Source organism: Maylandia zebra, linkage group LG9, assembly GCF_041146795.1.
Source record: "Maylandia zebra isolate NMK-2024a linkage group LG9, Mzebra_GT3a, whole genome shotgun sequence".
In the NCBI taxonomy this organism is placed as follows: Eukaryota; Metazoa; Chordata; class Actinopteri; order Cichliformes; family Cichlidae; genus Maylandia; species Maylandia zebra.
The window spans coordinates 2,878,348-2,902,803 of record NC_135175.1 but is presented as its reverse complement, the minus strand read 5'-3'; the positions used below and the strand labels follow the sequence as shown (position 1 = coordinate 2,902,803).

General features: G+C 45.5%; 2 non-coding genes and 2 pseudogenes across 2 annotated transcripts; 2 read left to right on the top strand and 2 right to left on the bottom strand.

The window, feature by feature from the left end:
* Positions 1-12,887: 12,887 nt before the first annotated feature.
* LOC112431013 (5S ribosomal RNA) lies at positions 12,888-13,006 on the bottom strand. Its single transcript, XR_003022292.1, has one exon. It is a non-coding gene; the product is annotated as a 5S ribosomal RNA (ribosomal RNA).
* Positions 13,007-13,340: 334 nt separating this feature from the next.
* LOC112431014 (5S ribosomal RNA) lies at positions 13,341-13,459 on the top strand (annotated as a pseudogene).
* A 6,591-nt stretch (positions 13,460-20,050) lies between these two features.
* LOC112431457 (5S ribosomal RNA) lies at positions 20,051-20,169 on the bottom strand. Its single transcript, XR_003022528.2, has one exon. It is a non-coding gene; the product is annotated as a 5S ribosomal RNA (ribosomal RNA).
* A 358-nt stretch (positions 20,170-20,527) lies between these two features.
* On the top strand, positions 20,528-20,646 carry LOC112431015 (5S ribosomal RNA; annotated as a pseudogene).
* Positions 20,647-24,456: the final 3,810 nt, after the last annotated feature.

Below are 24,456 nucleotides of genomic sequence, written 5' to 3'. Positions count from 1 at the left end.
GAACTAGTGCGTTAGTACAGTTAGCTTGTTAACGCCGTCCAGCCCCATGCACAGGGCGATCCGCGGTAGCTTGTTAACGGAGATTTGCCGCGTTATGGTGTTAATGTCATTTTAATGAGATTAACGCTGATAGCACTAGTGGGAACACAACGAATATGACTGCACATTTACGCCGACATCATCCTAGTGCAAAGACAAGTGGAAGCAGACAAAAACAATAAGCACGCATGCTACAAACTTTAGCCGAGTCATTTAGACAGCCGTTAGCACATGATTCTCCTTATGGGGACCTGATATGTTTAATATGCTGCTGAGAATATAGCCCAGAAGAAGCATATAGTATAGCTTTTATTTTGGAAAGAGCCATTTCTCTGTAATAAACTCTTTTCCAAAGATGAGTGATTTCTCGATCATAGATTTATTTTTTTTAATTATTTTGTTGTTTCAGCAACATTAAATTTAAAAACTGTACTTTTGAGTTAAAATATATATTTATAATTTTAATAAATGACAAATTAAAAAGGCATGAACATTTTTTTGTATCGAAAGAATATCGAACAGTGACACCAAAGTATCGAACCAAACCGTGAATTTTGTGTATCGTTGCACCCCTAGTAGATACCAATCAGCTGCAGTGTGCATGATCTTGACAAAAGTATAAGATACTGAACCCGCTGATACGATGTGGTGGAGTACGAATACCTGGACACCCACATATATACATTTGCTGAACTGGAAGATCAAAACAGAAGCTGTACACAAGCAGTGGATGGGCAGGCTGTTTTTTGTGAGCAAGCTTGTGCAGTGCACTTTGATGTGTTCTTCTTGGATCAGGAGAGCAAGCTCTGTGATTGGCTGTGTTTCGGAAGCTGTGGTGGAGAGGAAGTGAGTGAACAAACTGCCATGCATCATGGATATTCCTCTCAATCCACCTCACCAGGTACTTCTCTAAAAGTGTGACTCAGGTCTGTTGCCCCAAAGGATACAGGAAATGCACTGATTTCCATGACAGAATCATGTCTGTTTAACCCTTGTGCGGCCTGGACCAAAAAAAAAAAAGAAGGGGGGAGGGGGGGGGGGTTCATGCAGACCCCGGCAGCGCGGACCCAGGTCTCGTCGCGAAACAGGGCTCCGGTTTGCGGTGGGGGCAGATGGGGGTCAGGCGGATCCCCGGCTATAGCGGGTCTCGTCACAGCGTCGGACAAAGGCACCTAATTGGCTGTAACCCTCCATCGATCGCGTAAGTTACGATGGCAAACCTTGGGGTCTGAAGGGACCCCAAAGCGCCACGGCAACGACTCTCAACTTCACATCATCATCATCATCGTCTCCTTCTCGAGAGTGTTCGCGTAAACCGGCCTCAGTGAGGACCTCGGACTCTCCGTTCCTCCTCGACCTCCTTCCTCCTTCTCCCCGTTCTCCTGCTCCCCGCAGGCGAGCGCTTAGCCGGATGGGCCCCGGGTTACGCGTAAACCGGCCTAATTGGGGACCGCGGGCGCTCCGTGGGTACTCTGTGACCCCTTAGTGATCATGATGGGATATTTCGCCACCCCACACCACATTCGTAAGTTACGATGGCAAATACTGGGGTCTCAAGGGATCCCGAACCACCGGAGCAAACATCTCTCAACTACACATCATCATCATCATCGTCTCCTTCCTCCTTCTCCTTGGTCCTTCTACCCTGCGCTTGCAAACGCTCAGCTTTACAGAGGGTAGTCTTCACGTAAACCGGCCCTCTCCTCAGTTCTCCTGGGCCTTGCTGTTGGACACTTGGCTTTACAGAGGGCAGAGTTCGTGTAAACCGCCCTCCTTGAGGGCCTCAGACTCTCCCTGCCGCCTTCCTACCTCCTTCTGCTCCATTCTCCTGCTCCTCGCAGGCAAGTGCTTAGCCGGGTGGGCCCCAAGTTACGCGTAAACCAGCCTTCGCAAGGACTGGGGGTGCTCTCTACTCCGTGGGTACACTTTGACCCCTTAATAATGGCGATGGGGTATTTCGCAACCGCAATGCACATTCGTAAGTTATGATGACAAACACTGGGGTCTGGAGGGACCCCGAAACGTCGGAGGAAACAACTCTCAATTTCAGATCATCATCATCGTCTCCTTCTTGGCAGTGTTCGCGTAAACCGGCCTAAGTAAGGACCTCGGACACTCCCTGACTCCTAGTCCTCCTTCCTCCTTCTCCTCGGTTCTCCTGTGCCTCGCTGTCGGACGCTTAGCTTTGCAGAGGGCAGTGTTCGCGTAAACCGGCCTCTATGACGACCTTGGACGCCCCCTGCATCCTAGTCCTCCTACCTCCTGCTCCTCGGTTCTCCTGCTCCTCGCAGGGGAGGGCTTAGCCGGACGGGCCCAGGTTACACGTAAACCGGCCTAAGTGAGGACCTCGGACTCTCCCTGCCTCCTAGTCCTCCTTCCTCCTTCTGCTCCATTCTCCTGCTCCTCGAAGGTGAGCACCTTGCCGGATCAGCCCCGGGTTACGCATAAACCGGCCTAAGCGAGGACCTCGGACTCTCTCTTACTCCCTGTCCTCTTTCCTCCTTCTGCTCCGTTCTCCTGCGCCTTGCAGGTGAGCGCTTTGTCGGATGGGCCCCGAGTTACGCGTAAACAGGCCTAACTCGGGACCTCGGGCGCTCTGTGTTCCGTGGGTACACAGTGACCCCTTTGTAATCGCGATGGGGTAATTCATAACCCCAATCCACATTCGTAAGTTACGATGGCAAACACTGGGGTCTGGAGGGACCCCGAACCGCCGGAGCAAACAACTCTCAACTTCACATCATCATCATCATCAATGTCTCCTTCTCGGCAGTGTTCGCGTAAACCGGCCTAAGTGTGGACTTCAGACTCTTCCTGCCTCCCCGTCCTGCGACCTCCTTCTGCTCCGTTCTCCTGCTCCTCACAGGTGAGCGCTTTGCCGGATGGGCCTTAGGTTACGCGTAAATGGGCCTAAGTGAGGACCACGGGCTCTCCGTTGCTCCTCGTCCTCCTTGCTCCTTCTCTACCGTTGTCATGCGCCTCGCTGGTGAAAGCGAAGCTGTTTGGTCTTCCTATTTACGCGAACACCGCCCTCCAGTTGGATCTCGGGCTCTGCGTTGCTTCTCGTACTCCTTGCTCCCTCTACATCGTTCTCAAGGGCCTCACTAGTGAAAGCGCAGCTGTTTGGCCTGCCCAGTAGGCGAACACTGCCCTCCGTTTATGCTCCTCGCTAGCGTACGCTTAGGTCTGCGGAGGGCCGGTTTCGCGAACACCCCCTTCGGTGAGGCCATCAGGCTCTCGGTTGCTCCTCGTCCTCCTTGCTCCTTCTCTACCGTTGTCATGTACTTTGCTGGTGAAAGAGAAGCTGTTTGGCCTTCCTATTACGCGAACACCGCCCTCCAGTTGGATTTCGGGCTCTGCGTTGCTTCTCGTACTCCTTGCTCCCTCTACATCGTTCTCAAGGGCCTCACTAGTGAAAGCGCAGCTGTTTGGCCTGCCCATTACGCGAGCACCGCCCTCCATTTATGCTCCTCACTAGCGTACGCTTAGGTCTGCAGAGGGCCGGTTTCGTGAACACCCCCTTCGGTGAGGACCTCGCGATCTCTGTTGCTCCTCGTCCTCCTTGCTCCTTCTCCTTCGTTCTCATGCGCCTCGCTAGTGAAAGAGCAGCTGTGTGGCCTGCCTATTACGTGAACACCACCCTCCAGTTGGACCTCGGGCTCTCCATGCCTCCTCGTCCTCCTTGCTCCCTCTTCATCACTCTCATGCTCCTCGCTAGTGAAAGAGCAGCCGTTTGGCCTTCCCATTATGTGAACACGGCCCTCCGTTTATGCTCTTCGCGAGCGTACGCTTAGGTCTGCGGATGGCCGGTTTCGTGAACACCACCCTCTAGTTGGAACTCGGGCTCTCCGTTGCTCCTTGTACTCCTTACTCCCTCTACATCGTTCTCAAGCGCCTCGCTAGTGAAAGAGCAGCTGCTTGGCCTGCCTATTATGTGAACACCGCCCTCCAGTTGGACCTGGGGCTCTCCATGCCCCTCGTCCTTCTCGCTCCTCCTCCTTCGTTCTCATCTGCCTCGCTAGTGAAAGAGCAGCTGTGTGGCCTGCCTATTACGTGAACACCGCCCTCCGTTTGGACTTCAGACACTCCTTGCCTCCTCCTCATCCATGCTCCTTTACATCGTTCTCAAGAGCCTCACTGGCATACGCTTAGGGCTGCGGAGGGCGGGTTACTTGAACACAGCCTTCCGTTTAGACCTCGGACCCTCAGTGTCTTCTCATCCTCCTTTCCCTTTTTTAAAACATTTTCCTTGCTCTCACGCGCCTCGCTGACGAGCCCTTAGCTTTGGGGAGGGTGGGTTTCGCGAACACCACTGTCTGTGAGGAACCCAGTACCTCCTACACACACACACACACACACATATACAGGAGGCAGTGAGGAGTAGAAGGAGGTTGTTGCTACGCCTGCGTCGCAAAACCAGGGCTCATTGTGTGTGCGCCCGGAGCAGCTACGGGGGAAACACATGGGACAACTGACCAGTTTGGGGCCATGGTTTATTCAACGTGTATTTTCAGTGTGGTTTAACTTGCTACTCAGATCTGAAATACTTTCCTTGAATGTGCCTTAATTTCACCTCTTTTTTCTTTCTTCTTTTCTTAGCTTACTGAAAATGTTGGCGACCAAAGGCCGGATCCAGGGATGTGTGCTGCTTGTGCTACTGGCGTTATGTGGGCAAACTGCTTGCTGTCAACATCAATACAAAGATAACAAAAGAATAGCCTAGTGTAACGTAGTGTTTTATGTTTTTTTTTTTTTCTAGAATGATTCAAATGTTACCATCATTTCCCCAACCCCGCAGGCTCTGCGACCTGTGAAGAACTGAGACTCCTTCTGGTCGGTAAAACAGGATCGGGAAAGAGTGCATCCGGAAACACCATCGATGGTGTTTCCAGATGCACTCTTTCCCGATCCTGGAAACACCATCCAAGGGGATGCGAACGCTTTCAAAGAAGATGTTTCGCCTGAGTCTGTCACCGACGGCTGTCTCAGAAAAGAGGCAGAGGGCGAAGACGGAAGAAATATCGCTGTGATCGACACTCTGGGGCTGTCTTTTGGATGAAATAGATGAAATGGTGGATTTCAATGGAGGAAACCACTACACCTCTCCGAACTCCTCCCAGACCCGAGTTTTTGCTTCAGCCACTGCCCGAGCCGCATTCTGCTTGGCCTGTCGATACCTGTCGGCTGCCTCCGGAGTCCCACAGGCTAACCAAGCCCGATAGGACTCCTTCTTCAGCCTAGTGGCTCCCTTCACCTCTGGTGTCCACCATTTGGTTCGGGGATTACCACCACGGCAGGCACCAACCACCTTGTGGCCGCAGCTCAATGCAGCAGCTTCGGCAATGGAGACGCTGAACATGGTCCATTCGGACTCAATGTCCCCAGTCTCCCTTGGAAAGCTGTTGAAGCTCTGCCGGAGGTGTGCGTTGAAGATCTCGCGGACTGGGGCCTCTGCTAGACGTTCCCAGCACACCCTCACTACGCGTTTAGGTGCACCGGGTCTCTCCAGCGTCCTCCCCTGCCATGTCTCCACTCTAATTCTGTTGTTTTCATTCTAATTCTGTTCTTTTCATTCTAATTCTGTTCTTTTCATTCAAATTCTGTTCTTTTCATTCAAGTTCCGTTCTTGTCATTCTAATTCTGTTGTTTTCATTCAAAATCCGTTGTTTTCCTTCTAATCCAGTTCTTTTTATTCAAATTCCATTCTTGTCATTCTAATTCTGTTGTTTTCATTCAAATTATGTTGATTTCATTCTATTTCTGTTGTTTTCATTCAAATTCTGTTCTTGTCATTCTAATTCTGTTGTTTTCTTTCAAATTCTGTCGTTTTCATTCAAATTTTGTTGTTTTCTTTCAACTTCAGGTGTTTTCATTCAAATTCCATTCTTGTCATTCTAATTCTGTTGTTCTCATTCAAGTTCTGTTCTCTTTTTTCTAATACTCTATTTTCATTCAAATTTTTTGTTTTCATTCAAATTTTGTTGTTTTCATTCAAATTCCGTTCTTGTCTTTCTAATTCTGTTGTTTTCTTTCAATTTCCGGTGTTTTCATTCTGATTCTTTTGTTTTCATTCAAATTCTGTTGTTTTCATTCTAATTCTGTTGTTTTCATTCTAATTTTGTAGTTTTCTTTCAACTTCAGGTGTTTTCATTCCAATTCCATTCTTGTCATTCTAATTCTGTTGTTCTCATTCAAGTTCTGTTCTCTTTTTTCTAATACTGTATTTTCATTCAAATTTTTTGTTTTCATTCAAATTTTGTTGTTTTCATTCAAATTCCGTTCTTGTCTTTCTAATTCTGTTGTTTTCTTTCAATTTCCGGTGTTTTCATTCTGATTCTTTTGTTTTCATTCTAATTCTGTTGTTTTCATTCTAATTCTTTTGTTTTCATTCTAATTCTGTTGTTTTCATTCTAATTTTGTTGTTTTTTTTTTCAAATTCTGTTGTTTTCATTCTAATTCAGTTGTTTTCATTCTAATTTTGTTTTTTGTTTTTTTCAAATTCTGTTTTTTTCATTCTAATTCAGTTCTTTACATTCTAATTCTGTTGATTTCATTCAAATTCCATTCTCGTCATTCTAATTTTGTTGTTTTCTTTAAAATTTTGTTGTTTTCTTTCAACTTCCGGTGTTTTCATTCAAATTCTATTCTCTTCATTCTAGTACTGTTTTTTTTATTAAAATTCTGTTGTTTTCATTCTAATTCTGTTGTTTTCATTCAAATTATGTTGTTTTCATTCTATTTCTGTTGTTTTCATTCAAATTCTGTTCTTGTCATTCTAATTCTGTTCTCATTCAAATTCTGTTCTCTTTTTTCTAATACTGTATTTTTATTCAAATTTTTTGTTTTCATTCAAATTCCGTTCTTGTCATTCTAATTCTGTTGTTTTCATTCAAATTATGTTGTTTTCATTCTATTTCTGTTGTTTTCATTCAAATTCTGTTCTTGTCATTCAAATTCTGTTGTTTTCATTCTAATTCTGTTTTTTTCATTCAAATTTTGTTGTTTTCTTTTAACTTCCGGTGTTTTCATTCAAATTCCATTCTTGTCATTCTAATTCAGTTCTTTTCATTGTAATTCGGTTCTTGTCATCCTAATTCTGTTGTTTTCGTTCGAAATCCATTGTTTTCCTTCTAATCCAGTTCTTTTCATTCTAATTCTGTTCTTTTCATTCTAATTCAGTTCTTGTCATTCTAATTCAGTTCTTTTCATTCTGATTCTGTTGTTTTCATTCTATCCATCCATCCGCTTTATCCGAGGCTGGGTTGCGGGGGCAGCAGCCTAAGCAGAGAGGCCCAGACCTCCCTCTCCCCAGCATATCTGGGGGAACACCAAGGCGTTCCCAGGCCAGCCGAGAGATATAATCTCTCCAGCATGTCCTGGGTCTGCCCCAGGGCCTACTCCCGGTGGGACATGCCCGGAACACCTCACCCAGGAGGCATCTTTGTCAGATGCCCGAACCACCTCAGCTGGCTCCTTTCGATGTGGAGCAGCAGCGGCTCTACTCTGAGCCCCTCCCGGATGGCCAAACTTCTCACCCTATCTCTAAGGGAGAGGCCAGCCACCCTTCGGGGGAACCTCATTTCTGCCGCTTGTATCCGCGATCTCGTTCTTTCGGTCACTACCCACAGCTCGTGGCCATAGGTGAGGGTAGGGACGTAGATCGAACGGTAAATTGAGAGCTTCGCTTTTACACTCAGCTCCCTCTTCACCACGACGGACCGGTGCAGCGTCTGCATTACTGCAGCCCCAATCCGTCTGTCGATCTCCGGCTCCCTTCTCCCATCACTCGCGAACAAGACCCCGAGATACTTGAACTCCTCCACTTGGGGCAGGAACTCATCCCTGACCCGGAGTGGGCACTCCACCCTTTTCCGGCTGAGAACCATGGCCTCAGATTTGGAGGTGCTGATCCTCATTCCCGCTGCTTCACACTCGGCTGCGAACCGTTCCCGTGCGAGCTGGAGACCCGATGAAACCAACAGCACCACATCATCAGCAAAAAGCTGAGATGAGATTCTGAGGCCACCAAAGTGAAAGCCCTCCGCCACTTGGCTGTGCCTAGAAATCCTGTCCATAAAAATTATGAACAGAACCGGTGACAAAGGGCAGCCCTGGCGGAGCCCATCACCCACCGGGAACAAGTCCGACTTATTGCCGGCAATGCGAACCAAGCTCTTGCAACGGTTGTCCGTTGCAAGACATTCTGGCAAACCGTCAAGCGTCTCAGGAGGGGAAAGCAGTGCTCTACCTGCACTGTGTATAGTGCTGGCGGAGCACTGCTGACGTCGACTGACAAAATTGTCAGGCGGTGGAAGGAATACTTCGAGGACCTCCTTAATCCCACTGACATGTCTTCCGAGGAGGAGGAAGAGTCTGGGGATGAGGGGAATGACCCGCCAATTTCCAGGGGCAAGGTCACTGAGGCAGTTAAACAACTCCTTGGTGGCAGATCCCCTGGTGTTGATGAGGTCCGCCCCGAGTTCCTGAAGGCTCTGGACGTTGTAGGGCTGTCCTGGTTGACACGCCTCTACAATGTTGAGTGGAGATCAGGGGCAGTACCCCTGGTTCTGGCAGACTGGGATGGTGGTCCCCATCTTTAAGAAGGGAGACCGGAGGGTGTGTTCCAACTACAGGGGGATCACACTCCTCAGCCTCCCTGGGAAAGTCTATGCCAGGGTGCTGGAAAGGAGAGTTCGTCCACTAGTCGAACCTCGGATACAGGAGGAACAATGCGGTTTTCGTCCTGGTCGCGGAACACTGGACCAGCTCTTTATCCTCTCAAGGATACTTGAGGGTGCATTGGAGTTTGCCCAACCAGTCTACATGTGTTTTGTGGACTTGGAGAAGGCATTCGACCGTGTCCGAAAGTCTTTTTTCATGGCCTCTCCGAATTCCTCCCACACCCGAGTTTTTGCTTCAGCCACTGCCCGAGCCGCATTCTGCTTGGCCTGTCGATACCTGTCGGCTGCCTCCGGAGTCCCACAGGCTAACCAAGCCCGATAGGACTCCTTCTTCAGCCTAGTGGCTCCCTTCACCTCTGGTGTCCACCATTTGGTTCGGGGATTACCACCACGGCAGGCACCAACCACCTTGCGGCCGCAGCTCAATACAACAGCTTCGGAAATGGAGACTCTGAACATGGTCCATTCGGACTCAATGTCCCCAGTCTCCCTCGGAAAGCTGTTGAAGCTCTGCCGGAGGTGTGCATTGAAGATCTCGCGGACTGGGGCCTCTGCTAGACGTTCCCAGCACACCCTCACTACGCGTTTAGGTGCACCGGCCCAGAAGAAACTCGAAGGAGAAAGGCTGAAGAGGAGAAAGGAGGAAGAACAAAGAAAAAGGGAAGAAGAGGAGAGGATCGAATTGAAGGAGCGGTGTAAATTCATCGGCCTCGCTTCCCTGGGATTATTTGGCCCAGGAGCATATTTTACATCTTATGTTCTCACGGGGCTCGGTGGAGCCCTTGGATATTCTCAGTTAAATTGTACACTGGCAATGTTCGCTTAGCTAAACCCACCCCGTTTCTCCTTGTTACACTATGAAGGCTGAGTTTCATTTCACTTGTTTTCTAGGATTTCTAGTTCTAATGCAGTCTATGTACTTACTTACTTACTTACTCACTCACTGAATGTTTGCCTATGCTGTAGCTGTTCTATGAAGTTGCTATAAAACAACAACAAAAAATATAAGCCCCCCTTTCTAGTATTTTCAATAGAAGGCGATTGTCTCGTTCGTTCTATAACTTTTTTTTTGTCAAAACCTTCTCCCTCGCTCAAAACCGAGGGAGATAAAAAGAAAAAGATGGACTCTGCACCCCTGCGTCGCGACGAGGAGGACAGTTCCTCGGACAGCTCAACTGACAGTTCCTCGGAAGAGGGAGAGATACTGTCCAACGCGGAGTGTGACAGCGGGGGGCGAGCGGCAAGACGCCGAGCTTGACGGTTGGGCGTCTTCTTTACTCGTCGATTCCGTGAAAACTGCGTAGGTGTATCACCTACTCGACCTAGTGATCAACGAGTACCGCACCGAAGCATGCAACAGGTGCAAGACCAATCACCCCAGCCAGAGACAACACGAGTGTCTGCGAGTCTTGGTGTCAGGGTCCCTGTGCCTACCCGGTCGGCTCAGTATGGCTACATATGTTTTTCATTTTGTTCCTGCTCTCTCCCTTCCTCTCTTTCCCTCCTCCCTCTTCCAGGGCGGAGCTCACCTGTGGGCTTCTGCCCTTGGTCCACGCACCTGGTCGCCATCACGCACCTGTGGCTCGTTACGAGAGTGTTCCAGCTCCTTTATAAGACGGCAGCTCTGTGTTTCTCGTCGCTGGACCGTTGCCAACCCGCATTCCCTGGACCAACCCCTGTGTTTCCTGAGTGATTGAGTGTGCGAGGAGTGGAGTACGTCATCGTGTTTTCTGTGGAGTGTGGAGAGGAGCGTGAGGAGTGGACGGAGTGCGTGTGCACTTTCAGCATCTTTTCCCTTTGTGTGTGGACCCCCGGAGCCCGGCTTCCCCCCTCACCTCTGTAAATAGATCACCTGGTGTGCTGTAATAAAGATTCTTGTGTTTCCCAACTCAGAGTCTGCGCGTGTGTCCGTTCCATCCCGCTGTGACACTTGGAGGATGACTTTTACGCTGAACATTATTACAGCATCAGGAAAAGACTCCTCACGCCTCGTTTCATTCCTTCCATTCAACGTCTCCTGATCATGTATTCACAGCCACCGAAGGCGCTGTACAGCACCGAGCACCTGAAACACGGACAGTTTGTTGATATTGTAATCAAAAATACAGCCCGGGGGGGAGGGGGGGGTGTTTTAAAAACACCCCCCCTCCCCCCCCCCCCCCCCCCCATTGCGCATGTCCCTAAATGGTATGGCCTTCCAGATTGCCTCAGTTGAGTGTAATTTCAAATAAGATAAAATAAAACTCAGAAACGTCTGTGTGTTGTATTCTTCTTTTTCTTCTTCTTCATCTTCTTCTATCTTCTTCTTCTTCTTCTTCTTCTTCTTCTTCTTCTTCTTCTTCTTCTTATTATTATTATTATTATTATTATTATTATTATTATTATTATTATCATCATTATTATCATTATTGTGATTATGTTTCATTTTCATGTACTGGGGTATCAATGACCCCCACGCTGCTGCAGCAGCTTCTGTGCGTGGCCCCCAAGTGCTACGTTTTCTTCCACTGAAGAACCCATTAGAATCGCTCTGGGGCACTCTTCGACCCCAAATGATCGTTCTGTTTTTTTCATTTTCATTCACCTGTCTCTACTGAGGGTGGGGTAATTAGGGACCCCCGGGGTCTGGGGCAGCCCCGAAGGGGAGCACAAGGGTTAACAGCGGCCTCCCATGGACAAACATGATAGAGCCTGCCTGAAACTAGGAGAAAAATTGAATGGCATTCAGGGAGGGAAACGTGGGTGTACGGGGCGCGGGAGCCAACCCTGATGCGCGGCCTGTGAAATGCTACCCAGGGGTACTCTGGGACCCCCGGGATCCGGAGCTGCCCAGACGGGGAGCACGAGGGTTAAGCTCATTTTCGAATAGGATGGTTAGTGAGTCTTGCGCAATGAGCTCTTCCACTGATGTAGTAATGTCAAATTCTTCAAGCGTTACATCAATATCACTGTACATGCACAGAGCACTTGTAGATGTTTTTGTGCAAACACTCACAATTGTTTATGACGCGAATATTGCAGCATTAACTATGCATTATAACTGTGCTGTCATGTGCAGCTATTAAAAAAAAGTAGAAACTAATCAATATTCTTCACTCTGAATTGTTTTTTAAATCCCAATAAATGGGTTACAGTGTTAAGAAATATATTCTAAAACACTTCTTCAGTAAAGACTCAGAGAAGAGAAACACACAGGACTTCTTGCTAGCAAGGGCAGTCTCCAGAACTGAGACTCGCGCTGAGAAACTGCCCCGGTCTTTATTTATACTTCAGTGAGAGTTTGTTCTTTACATTGCAATGTGGAGGTGTACGTGTGTGTGTGTGTGTGTGTGTGTGTGTGTGTGTGTGTGAGGTCAAGATGTGACCCTGTGAAGACTCCCCAAAGCTGGTGCCAGGGGTCTAGCGGGTCCATCTAAACAAAAGGCTCTTATACTTAAAGAGATATACGTGTGTTTGCTATACCATATATCAACAAAGAAAAGATACGACCTCTCTCATGCTCCTAGGATGTGGGGGTGAACACCCTAGAATGTTACAGACCTCCTAGGATGAGACATTCTTTCAATATGCCACCAACTAAACACTAATGATTACATGCAGTATTCTACCATATACAAACTTATATAATTAAAAGATTATACTGACTACTAAGTACAATTTCCTATTGACATACAGTATCTACATGAACCCCCTTATCGAGGAAGCCTCTCACTTACGGCCATACCACGCCTGTTCTCATCTGATCTCTGAAGCTAAGCAGGGGCGGTCCTGCATAGTTGCATCACCTTCACCTTGCTCCAGGTTAGAAACTCCATGATATCGTGTTCCCTGCTCAGGGTAGCACACTGATGTGCATTTATTCAGTATTCTTCGAGACCGCAGTCGGCAGCCAATAAGAGTTCAAACTGGTTGCACATGGGTGTCAGGTTGACACTGCGCCCGCTGCACACTACAAGGTTAACAAGTTCCTCTGTACTGAGCCCAGAGGGACTAGCCACAGACATTTTCTACATTTACAGAATAAATAAGTTTGTGTATTTCCTAAATATTTCGTTCTTGTTTTTTTGTTTTGCACAAAAGCGAAATGCAATCAGGAGCGTTGTCATGAAGCTCACCTCCACTGAGTGAGCAGCGGCGCCCTCTGCAGTTTGTGTGTGGAAGTGCAAAAGCTTACAGCACCTGGTATTCCCAGGCGGTCTCCCATCCAAGTACTGACCAGGACCGACCCTGCTTAGCTTCCGAGATCAGACGAGATCGGGCGTGTTCAGGGTGGTATGGCCGTAAGCGAGAGAAGCCCGCTATAAAAGACCTTTTATACTTGGCAAATGTCACACAGTTTAAAATATAGTATTGTGCTAAGCTTCACATGTTACAGTGAAAGCATGCAAATCTTTGTTGCGAACATGCTTTTCCCGCGGTAACGTCACCATAATAACACATGTTAGTTTCTCACAGCACAGTGTTAAAGTGACACAGAGCACACAGTGTGTTAGGACCATTTGGAAGTGCAACATTTTTGTGGTTTGGAGAATTCAACTTATATACAGGACATTAAAAAAACGTAAGCATGACTGTGTCATCACAGCATGTATAAAAAGGCTGTTTCTGAAGCAGCTCCTCCCTTACAGCCACACCACCCTGAACACGCCCGATCTCGTCTGATCTCGGAAGGCAAGCTGGGTCGGGCCTGGTCAGTACTTGGATGGGAGACCGCCTGGGAATACCAGGTGCCGTAAGCTTTTGCACTTGCACTCTGCTCCTCCCCTTTTGTGAGTGTGGACGCTTCATCTCTTTGCTCTTTAAATGCTTTGCTTCTTTTATTGATTTTTATGCTGATTTTTCCCTTTTTTCCGTGTGAGCTTACCTGCGATAGCTTCTGGACACTTATAGATCATTAGGACTAAAGCGTTCTTAACAGAAACAGCAACATTTTTATAGTTACCTTATCCTCAGCGCTCCGTGTGTCTGTGGCCTAGACACAGCTGAAACCTGATTACAGCGTCTGGGCACCGAACAGCCTCAATAGCCTGGAAAGGTGCTAACTGCTAGGCTAACTAGCAACAAGATGCCTTCCCTCTCCACAGATGACTACCACAGCCTCCTGCAGAAGATTGCAGTACTGGAGACAAAAATTCATCGCTTAGAAGTAAACGTGGAGGTAAATGGACTGTGTGGAAATGAAACAACCTTGCCTTTGATTCAAAACAATGGCGATGAGCAAGCTAGTACACAGCTAAGGAGCACAGATAACATGACCAAGAAAGTAGACTCTGTGCATTATTATAAATCCTCAAGTGATAATCCCCCTTGGACTGTCTTGGTGCAAAACCAAGACATAAATCATGTCTCCTGGAAGGGGGAGGACGTATCACAGGCAGGGCACAGCGAGCTGAAATCTCTGAAACCGACTGGCCTTCACTTCCTACGAGACAGAGAAGCTCTTCTACCCCTGTATACGAGAGGAAACAGGACTGGACAACCGTGAATAGGAAGGTTAACAACAAACCTCCAAAACAACTGAATGTGAAACTGCAGAACAGATTTGCTCCACTATCAAAGGAACCTGGATCTATATCGGACAACCATCAATCTAAAAGCAGCGAAATAAGGTCTGAAAATCTGTTGAAAAGTGAAAGGCCACAGGGAAAGCTAAAGGCTAGGCCTGAAACTCTGATTGTGGGTGACTCTGCCGTAAAGGATGTACAAAGGATGTGCGGTAAGAACACTAAAGTCCTCTGCTTTCCTAAGGATATGGTCAACAACCTGAAGGAGAGAATTCTTCAAATTGCAGATGAATATCCAACTGTGACAAACATTGTTCTGCATACAGGGTCAAACGATGTGTCCAAACAACAGTCGGAGGTTCTGAAATGGGACTTTACTGGATTATTAAATGCTGTAAACTCTCTGAATGCAGCTGTATTCATCAGTGGACCTGTATCGCCCATCAGAGGAGGAGACGAGAGATTCAGCAGGTTGTTTACACTGAATAAATGGCTTATATCAGCATGTACTGACCACTCAGTGCATTTTATCAACAACTTTAATATTTTTTGGGAACGCAGGCATCTGTTTAAAGCAAATGGATTTAATTTTAACAAGTCAGGGGTGAAACTGTTCACCTCCAACTTGTTTTATTCCATACGTCATCCATATGTGCTTGGTGCCAAGGCTGAGATAAACGAGGAGTTATCTCATAAAGAGGAACAAACAGTACTCCAAGAACAGACAAAGCCCAGCAGAAACGTTGAGGAGGAGCTCCATCTGCCCCCATCCGGGAAGAGCCTCAGAAAGGAGAGACATCTGAGGCAAGAAGAGGGGTCCCTATTTGCCTCCAACTCTCTCAACAACACCAACGACCAGGACCAGGGACCACGATCTTCCCCAGTCCCCCAAACCCCTGACAGGCCATCACCCTCCTCCCCCTCCCTTTCTCCCTCCTCCCCACACCTGAAATTCACTGAGGAGATGATGGAGCGGGTCAATGCTGAGCTCAGATCTACCCCCTGGCCCAATCCCTTTTTATCCCCCATAAACCCCCCACCAGAGCAGCCAAAGGTTCGCCATCGAGCCCCACCCTCAACAGAGCAATCGAAGTCACATTGCCCAGCCTCGCCCCCCTTAGTTCCTCTTCATGCCCTGTCTCCGCAGTCTGATGTGTGATGTGTGGAGGGTCCGGGCTGCGAGGATTATGGCAGTGGTGACTTTTCCCAGGAGAAGCTGGGACCCTGTTTACTAGAAGGTTTTCAAATTTCTGTACTTTTAGGTGACAGGAGACATGTGGCCTGGTCAAAACACAGAGAGCTGCACTCTAAAAGATCTTTAAACATAGTAAACATACCTTGTGTGCCACAGACTGCTCCCAAACACGAGGGGACAAGTAATACCTCTAAAACACTTAAGTTGGCTTTATTAAACGTTAGATCTTTAGCTGGGAAAACATTTTTAATTAATGATTTAATCACTGAGCACAGCCTTGATTTTATGTTTTTAACTGAAACTTGGTTGGACCAAAGTAACAGTGGAGCTGTTCTCATCGAGACGACCCCTCCTAACTACAGTTTTATCAGTGAGGCCAGGGTGAGCAGGAGAGGAGGAGGGGTTGCTGTCTTATTTAATGAATCATTTCAATGTAAGCAGCTATCTCCTGGAAGTTTTCAGTCTTTTGAATATGTGGCTTTACAGCTGAAGGCCCCATCCAAAGTTGTGTTTCTTAATGTTTACAGGCCTCCCAAATACTGCAAAGACTTTTTTAATGACCTCAGTGAACTGCTGTCTGTGATCTGTGTTGATTTCGACTGTGTAATTATTGTTGGGGATTTTAACATCCATGTGGACAACCCTCAGGACAAAGGGACTAAAGACCTGAGTAACACTCTGGGCAACTTTGGGCTGACTCAGCATGTAACAGAGGCCACACATAATAGAGGACACACTCTTGACCTACTGATCTCCAAAGGCCTGAGCATTTCAAAGGTTACTGTGTCTGATGTGGGCGTGTCTGATCATTACTGTGTTTTCTTTGAAAGTAAAATCTCAGCCCACATAAATATATCAACAACAGTGATCACAAAACGGTGTATAACTGAACACAGTAGTGCGATTTTTAACCAGGTCTTCCCATTAACACCTGACCTGCCCAGAGGGTCAGTCAATGAGCTCGTCAATAGCTTCAATGCTAACATGTTAAATGTAATGGACACTATTGCTCCCATTAAGGTGAAGGTTATCTCTGGAAGGAAAAAGTCTCCATGGAGAAACTCCACACTGGTGAAAAATGAAAAAAGAGAGTGTAGGAAAGCTGAGCGCAGATGGAGAAAAACAAACCTCCAGGTTCATTATGACATTTATAAAGAGAAACTTCACAATTATAATTTACAACTGAGGAATGCAAGGAGGTCCTACTTCTCTGACATCATCACTAAAAACAGCCATAATGCTCGGGTCTTATTTTCTACAGTTGACAGGCTAACAAACCCTCCTGTGTCAGTGGCAGCTGAACTTCATTCGACCATGGCCTGCAATGACTTTGCCAAATTCTTCACAGAAAAAATCCAAAAGATTAGACAAGCACTTGGTACATCAACAGCAGATCCAGGATGTGTACTGTGTCCACCGAAAAACTGTTTAAACACCATGAAACAGTTTCACCCTATTAACAGCAAAGACCTGGAGGACATCTTAGGTCAACTGAACTCCTCCTCCTGCTGTTTAGATGTCCTGCCAACAAGTTTTTTCAAAAAGGTCTCAAAGACTTTGGAGTCAGACCTGTTACAGATCGTCAGCTTTTCTTTAATGTCAGGTGTGTTTCCAGAATCACTAAAAACTGCTGTAATAAAACCTATACTGAAAAAGGACAATCTTGACAAGACACAAATGAACAACTACAGGCCGATCTCAAATCTCCCATTTTTAAGTAAGATCATTGAAAAAGCAGTTTCTCAACAGCTCAATTACTTCTTAACACAGAATAGCTGCTATGATGCCTTCCAGTCAGGTTTTAGACAGAACCACAGCACTGAAACTGCTCTGACCAAAGTGTTTAATGACATATGTCTGAACACAGACAGTGGAAAAATGTCAGTCCTAGTTTTACTGGATCTCAGTGCAGCATTTGATACAGTTGACCACAACATATTACTCAAACGACTGGAGAACTGGACAGGTCTTTCAGGAACTGTACTAAACTGGTTCAAAACATACTTAGAAAACAGGAAATACTTTGTATCAATAGGTAACTTCACATCTGAGCAGACAAGTATCACATGTGGAGTTCCCCAAGGTTCCATCTTTGGACCCCTTCTGTTTAACATCTACATGCTCCCACTGGCACAGATTATAAACAACAACAAAATAAACTATCACAGCTATGCAGATGACACACAAATATATATCACAATGTCACCAGGAGACCGAGGCCCTGTACAGGCTCTTGGTAAATGCATTGAGGAAATTAATGACTGGCTGTGCCACAATTTTCTCCAGCTAAACAAAAACAAAACTGAGGTAATAGTCTTTGGCGCCAAAGAAAAACGATTACAGGTCACCAGAGAACTTCAATCTATACATCTAAAAACCACAAACCAGGCGAGAAATTTGGGTGTAGTGATGGATGCAGACCTAAACTTAGAAAAACACATTAAGACAATAACAAAGTCAGCTTACTATCACCTCAAGAATATATCAAGGATAAAAGATCTGATGTCTCAACAGGACCTGGAAAAACTAGTCCATGCATTCATCTTTAGTAGGCTTGATTACTGTAACAGCATCTTTACAGGTCTACCTAAAAAATCAGTCAGACAACTACAGCTCATTCAGAACTCTGCTGCTCGAGTCCTCACTAAGACCAAAAAAGTGGACCACATCAGTCCAGCTCTGAGGTCCTTACACTGGCTGCCTGTCCGTCAGAGGATAGACTTTAAAGTTCTGATGCTGGCCTATAAAGCTCTGAATGGTTTAGGACCAAAATACATCAGTGACCTCCTGACCCAGTATGAACCATCCAGATCCCTCAGGTCATCTGGATCCGGTCTTTTATCAGTTCCCAGAGTCAGAACCAGACACGGAGAAGCTGCATTCAGCTTTTATGCTCCTTATATCTGGAACAAACTCCCAGAAAGCCTCAGATCAGCTGAAACACTCAGTTTATTTAAATCCAGGTTGAAGACTCACCTGTTCTCAGCTGCATTTGAATAAAGCACCAAATCCACACTTTAAGCTTAAATTTCAAAACTTACATTTAACTACTGATTTTATCTACTGTTCTGATTTTATCTGTTTTGATTTTATATACTGTTTTGTTTGTTTGTTTGTTAATTAGTTAGTTAGTTAGTTTGCTTATTTTTAATCAATTTTAAATCATGCTTTTTATTTGTTTTTGTTTCTAATGTCTCTGTAAAGCACTTTGAATCACCTTGTTGTTGAATTGTGCTATACAAATAAACTTTCCTTGCCTTGCCTTCAACACACAAATGACAGTTTAAATGTTGAAACGGAACTGAGGCACCCTTTAAGCTCATTTTCGAATAGGATGGTTAGTGAGTCTTGCGCAATGAGCTCTTCCACTGATGTAGTAATGTCAAATTCTTCAAGCGTTACATCAATATCACTGTACATGCACAGAGCACTTGTAGATGTTTTTGTGCAAACACTCACAATTGTTTATGACGCGAATATTGCAGCATTAACTATGCATTATAACTGTGCTGTCATGTGCAGCTATTAAAAAAAGTAGAAACTAATCAATATCCTTCACTCTGAATTGTTTTTTAAATCCCAATAAATGGGTTACAGTGTTAAGAAATATATTCTAAAACACTTCTTCAGTAAAGACTCAGAGAAGAGAAACACACAGGACTTCTTGCTAGCAAGGGCAGTCTCCAGAACTGAGACTCGCGCTGAGAAACTGCCCCGGTCTTTATTTATACTTCAGTGAGAGTTTGTTCTTTACATTGCAATGTGGAGGTGTACGTGTGTGTGTGTGTGTGTGTGTGTGTGTGTGTGTGTGTGTGAGGTCAAGATGTGACCCTGTGAAGACTCCCCAAAGCTGGTGCCAGGGGTCTAGCGGGTCCATCTAAACAAAAGGCTCTTATACTTAAAGAGATATACGTGTGTTTGCTATACCATATATCAACAAAGAAAAGATACGACCTCTCTCATGCTCCTAGGATGTGGGGGTGAACACCCTAGAATGTTACAGACCTCCTAGGATGAGACATTCTTTCAATATGCCACCAACTAAACACTAATGATTACATGCAGTATTCTACCATATACAAACTTATATAATTAAAAGATTATACTGACTACTAAGTACAATTTCCTATTGACATACAGTATCTACATGAACCCCCTTATCGAGGAAGCCTCTCACTTACGGCCATACCAGCCTGTTCTCATCTGATCTCTGAAGCTAAGCAGGGGCGGTCCTGCATAGTTGCGTCACCTTCACCTTGCTCCAGGTTAGAAACTCCATGATATCGTGTTCCCTGCTCAGGGTAGCACACTGATGTGCATTTATTCAGTATTCTTCGAGACCGCAGTCGGCAGCCAATAAGAGTTCAAACTGGTTGCACATGGGTGTCAGGTTGACACTGCGCCCGCTGCACACTACAAGGTTAACAAGTTCCTCTGTACTGAGCCCAGAGGGACTAGCCACAGACATTTTCTACATTTACAGAATAAATAAGTTTGTGTATTTCCTAAATATTTCGTTCTTGTTTTTTTGTTTTGCACAAAAGCGAAATGCAATCAGGAGCGTTGTCATGAAGCTCACCTCCACTGAGTGAGCAGCGGCGCCCTCTGCAGTTTGTGTGTGGAAGTGCAAAAGCTTACAGCACCTGGTATTCCCAGGTGGTCTCCCATCCAAGTACTGACCAGGCCCGACCCTGCTTAGCTTCCGAGATCAGACGAGATCGGGCGTGTTCAGGGTGGTATGGCCGTAAGCGAGAGAAGCCCGCTATAAAAGACCTTTTATACTTGGCAAATGTCACACAGTTTAAAATATAGTATTGTGCTAAGCTTCACATGTTACAGCGAAAGCATGCAAATCTTTGTTGCGAACTGCAGCTTCAACACTGAGCTGCAAAAATGCTTTTCCCGCGGTAACGTCACCATAATAACACATGTTAGTTTCTCACAGCACAGTGTTAAAGTGACACAGAGCACACAGTGTGTTAGGACCATTTGGAAGTGCAACATTTTTGTGCTTTGGACAATTCAACTTATATACAGGACATTAAAAAACCGTAAGGATGACTGTGTCATCACAGCATGTATAAAAAGGCTGTTTCTGAAGCAGCTCCTCCCACAGCCACACCACCCTGAACACGCCCGATCTCGTCTGATCTCGGAAGGCAAGCTGGGTCGGGCCTGGTCAGTACTTGGATGGGAGACCGCCTGGGAATACCAGGTGCCGTAAGCTTTTGCACTTCAACACACAAATGACAGTTTAAATGTTGAAACGGATCTGAGGCACTCTTTAATGCTCCATGATAACTTTCCTATGAGCTTTTGAAGATCACTGACATCATGGCTTTTAGCCTCATTGTTTCTGCAAAGAGATTTCTGCAGTCACTGAATCTTTTGATAAAATATATTTTTATGCCTCTAGAGGATGGAATATTTTAAGACTTTACACTTGGGAACATTATTCTGAAATTGTTGCACAATTTGTTAATGGAGTTTTTTGCAGATTGATCAACCTCTGCCCATATTTCCTCCAGAGCAACTCTGCTTCTCTAAGATGCTCTTTTACAGTTTTTTCTGATTGCTTAAGCACATTTTTTGTAACTATTGGCTAATTTTGCAAAACTCTTCACACAAATAAGAAAACCTGTCACCCAATAATCAAAACATTGTAGTTCTCTTGCAAAAGCAAACACAGCTAGATTACAGTTTTTTCTGAATGCTTAAACCCTAACTGTGATTCCTGTAGCACAATCTCTAAAACTATTCAGACTTATAGCAAAACCACTCACTGAGTTTGCAAAACTAAAAGCACAAAAACTGCTTTGCACTCAGTTTGCAATTTTGTAACACACACTTTGCAAAACTGTAGGCACAATTCACTGCACAACACTCAATTACCAAATTTCCAACACACTCCTAGCAAAAGTATACACATGTATGGCTATCATTAACACTAATCTGCCAACTGTCTGGCACACTTTCACATGTGAAAACTTCTTTAGATAATTAGTTCACTTTGCAATCAGCCTAAGCACTATAATACAGGTAAGCTGTGTGTGCGGAGTACAATGGAGGGAGCAGAAAGAGTGAGAAGTAGAGGAGGCCGAGGAAGATGACGTGGAGGTGAAGAAGTAGGATGAAGAGGACGACAAGGACAAGGAGGAGCAAGAGGAAGACGAGGAGGGGGGAGAGGAAGATGAGGAGGGGGGAGAGGAAGGGTAGGAAGAGTAAGAAATAGAATTGCTGATGACATCAGAGCTACAATAGTGGACCATGTAATCAACCGTGGAATGACCCTGAGGGTAGCTGGCCAACGGGTCCAGCCTAACTCGAGCCGCTACACTGTAGCAAGCACCATAAGGACATCTTGAAATGAGAATCGGTTAGTACAGTCACTTTGCACAAAGACTTGTAGCACTGCCATATGCCAATGAGAAACACACCAATACCATTGATGTAAAAATACTGAAATTGTTACTTTACAGAATTGCTAGATGACCAGATGCTGGGGGCAGAGGAAGCATGTTCACTGCAGACCAAGTAACCCATATAGTCATTATGGCGATTGCAAATAATCCTATACTTGGAAATAAACACTTGTGTTTGTTTTGATGTGTTTGAATAAACAGCAGTACTTGAAGTTTGGATCCCTCTATGCTTATGGATCTATGACAGAAGTATGAGCTCAAACTGACATAGCCTACCTTGTGCACAGAGAAAGCAAAAGCCAGAAGTGTTTTGTATTCATACCATCAGTGTGCAGTTGGCGCATTGTGTGCTTAGTAGATGATGGCTTGTGTGTACTGTTTGATACGGAAACACCATTTTTACGAAGGTATGAATGACTATCCTCCACCTAAAACCGTGGTCCATAAGAAGAAAAATATTATTTCTGCTTTATTATTGAAACAATGGAAAACACAGTCTTAATTGATTTACATGGCACTATTGCATGTCAAGTTTGAATTTTTCTCTGTATGTTGCTTGCGCTGTCTGTGTTCTATGATCTTCCCCTTTAAACATAACAAGTTGTGTTAGAGGACTGCCCATCCCAGGGCCTGGCTCTATTGGATGTGTCTTATATTTGATGTAATGTTGAATTTCACTTTGGTCAAAATAGGTGTTCAACAAATCAGTGTGTTTGGTTATGTAGGAGTGTTTAGCTTATTTTAGAGTTTAGAAATGTGTTAACATAGAATGTAGAACTGTTGTAGAGACACTGCCCTTAAAGTAATAAAGGCTGACTGTGTCGTGAACTTAGGAGTAGAGTGTAGGAGACCTCCCACACTGAGTGGAAATTCCCCAGAGGATGTATGGGTGGGGGTCTCAACATTTGTAACTGTGGTCTGGAAGGGAGATGGGTTTTATGACCTCTAGGGAGTTACCTACACCCACAGTGTTTTAACTGTCACGCACACACATCCACACGCACTCACACATACACACAGGTATGCGTACACAGTCACACACGAGCACTCACATAGACACGTGGGAACGCACATGTAGGCATTCATGTGCTCGTGCACATAGACACAGACACAGAGTTTGCAGCACACCGTGGGGGGTTTTATGATGGGGTCGCTTCTATAAAGCTGGCTGTAACTAACAAAGGGGTGAAGATTTTTGCAGAGGGACACCGGCCTTGTCTTCCCTTCTAGAAGATGCATGCTTAAATGAAGATGAATAAAGATGAATAAAAGCTTTGTGAAAATGACTACTGAGTCCGGTGCCATTTCTGGATGCTCGAGGAATAAAAAGAACCGGGGTAAAACTGATTTCGTAACAGTTACCTTATCAGCTTGTGATTTCCATCAATGTGCCACAATGAGTTTGGACCTGCAACCTGATATGTTCTTCGTTCTGGTCTCCGCAAAACTGCTCTAAGGGCAGCTGCTCCAGGATTTATCCGTAGCATGCTTGCTAGAACCCTCCTTCGCTGTACACGTAGTCTACGTACTCGCAGGGAGGCTCTGACAGCCTCAGGACCAATTTGTTCATTGCCAGCGACAATGTCCTGCACATGTTCATCCAAGGCACTGTCAGTCAGTTCCGCATACATTGATGCACGGGTGAAATGATACTGTCTGAAATCAGACAAAAAAACATGAGTAATTTATCATTACCATAACAACACACTTCATTACTTGACTAGTGGTGCACATTCAAATATACTTATTTTTACAATTTCACAATACCATTTAATTTGAATAAACAGTGAGTGTGTGTCACAAAGAACTGAAAGTCACACTGGTTTCAAAAGTCACTGACCACAGACGTCTTCGAATTGTACGAAGTTGTGATTGCAGTGCAGTACGGTGTAGCCTAACCCGGATAATGTAACAAGTGTTATAAAACCGTATTTTCAATAATATAAAGTGGCCAAACGGAGTACCATATTAAAGACCTATTAACATGCCTCACCTAAAATGGCATGTTGGCAACATTCCTAACGGACCAAGGTTAGCATGACCTTTTTTTTTTTTTTTTTTTTTTTTTTAATTTTCCATCCATCCATTCGCTTCCGCTTATCCTTTTCAGGGTCGCGGGGGGCGCTGGAGCCTATCCCAGCTGTCATAGGGCGAGAGGCGGGGTGCACCCTGGACAGGTCGCCAGTCTGTCGCAGGGCTAACACACAGGGACAGACAACCATTCACGCTCACATTCAAACCTAGTGGCAATTTGGATTATCCAATTAACCTATCCCCACAAGCTGCATGTCTTTGGACGGTGGGAGGAAGCCAGAGTACCCGGAGTGAACCCACACAAACACGGGGAGAACATGCACACTCCACGCAGAAAGACCCCAGCCTGATGATGGAATTGAACTCAGGACCTTCTTGCTGTGCGGCAACAGTGCTAACCACCGTGCTGCTTTTTAAATTTTTTTTTTTTTTATTATACAATGCTTTGCAATATTGGTTTTGCCTAACAACCTGTTTTTGACTCCAAAATAGTCATTAACGCAACTGCTCTACTATACAGTCAGTGTACCTGATTATAAATCTTTGATTCATGAACCTACACATTGCACCTTATTTACTAG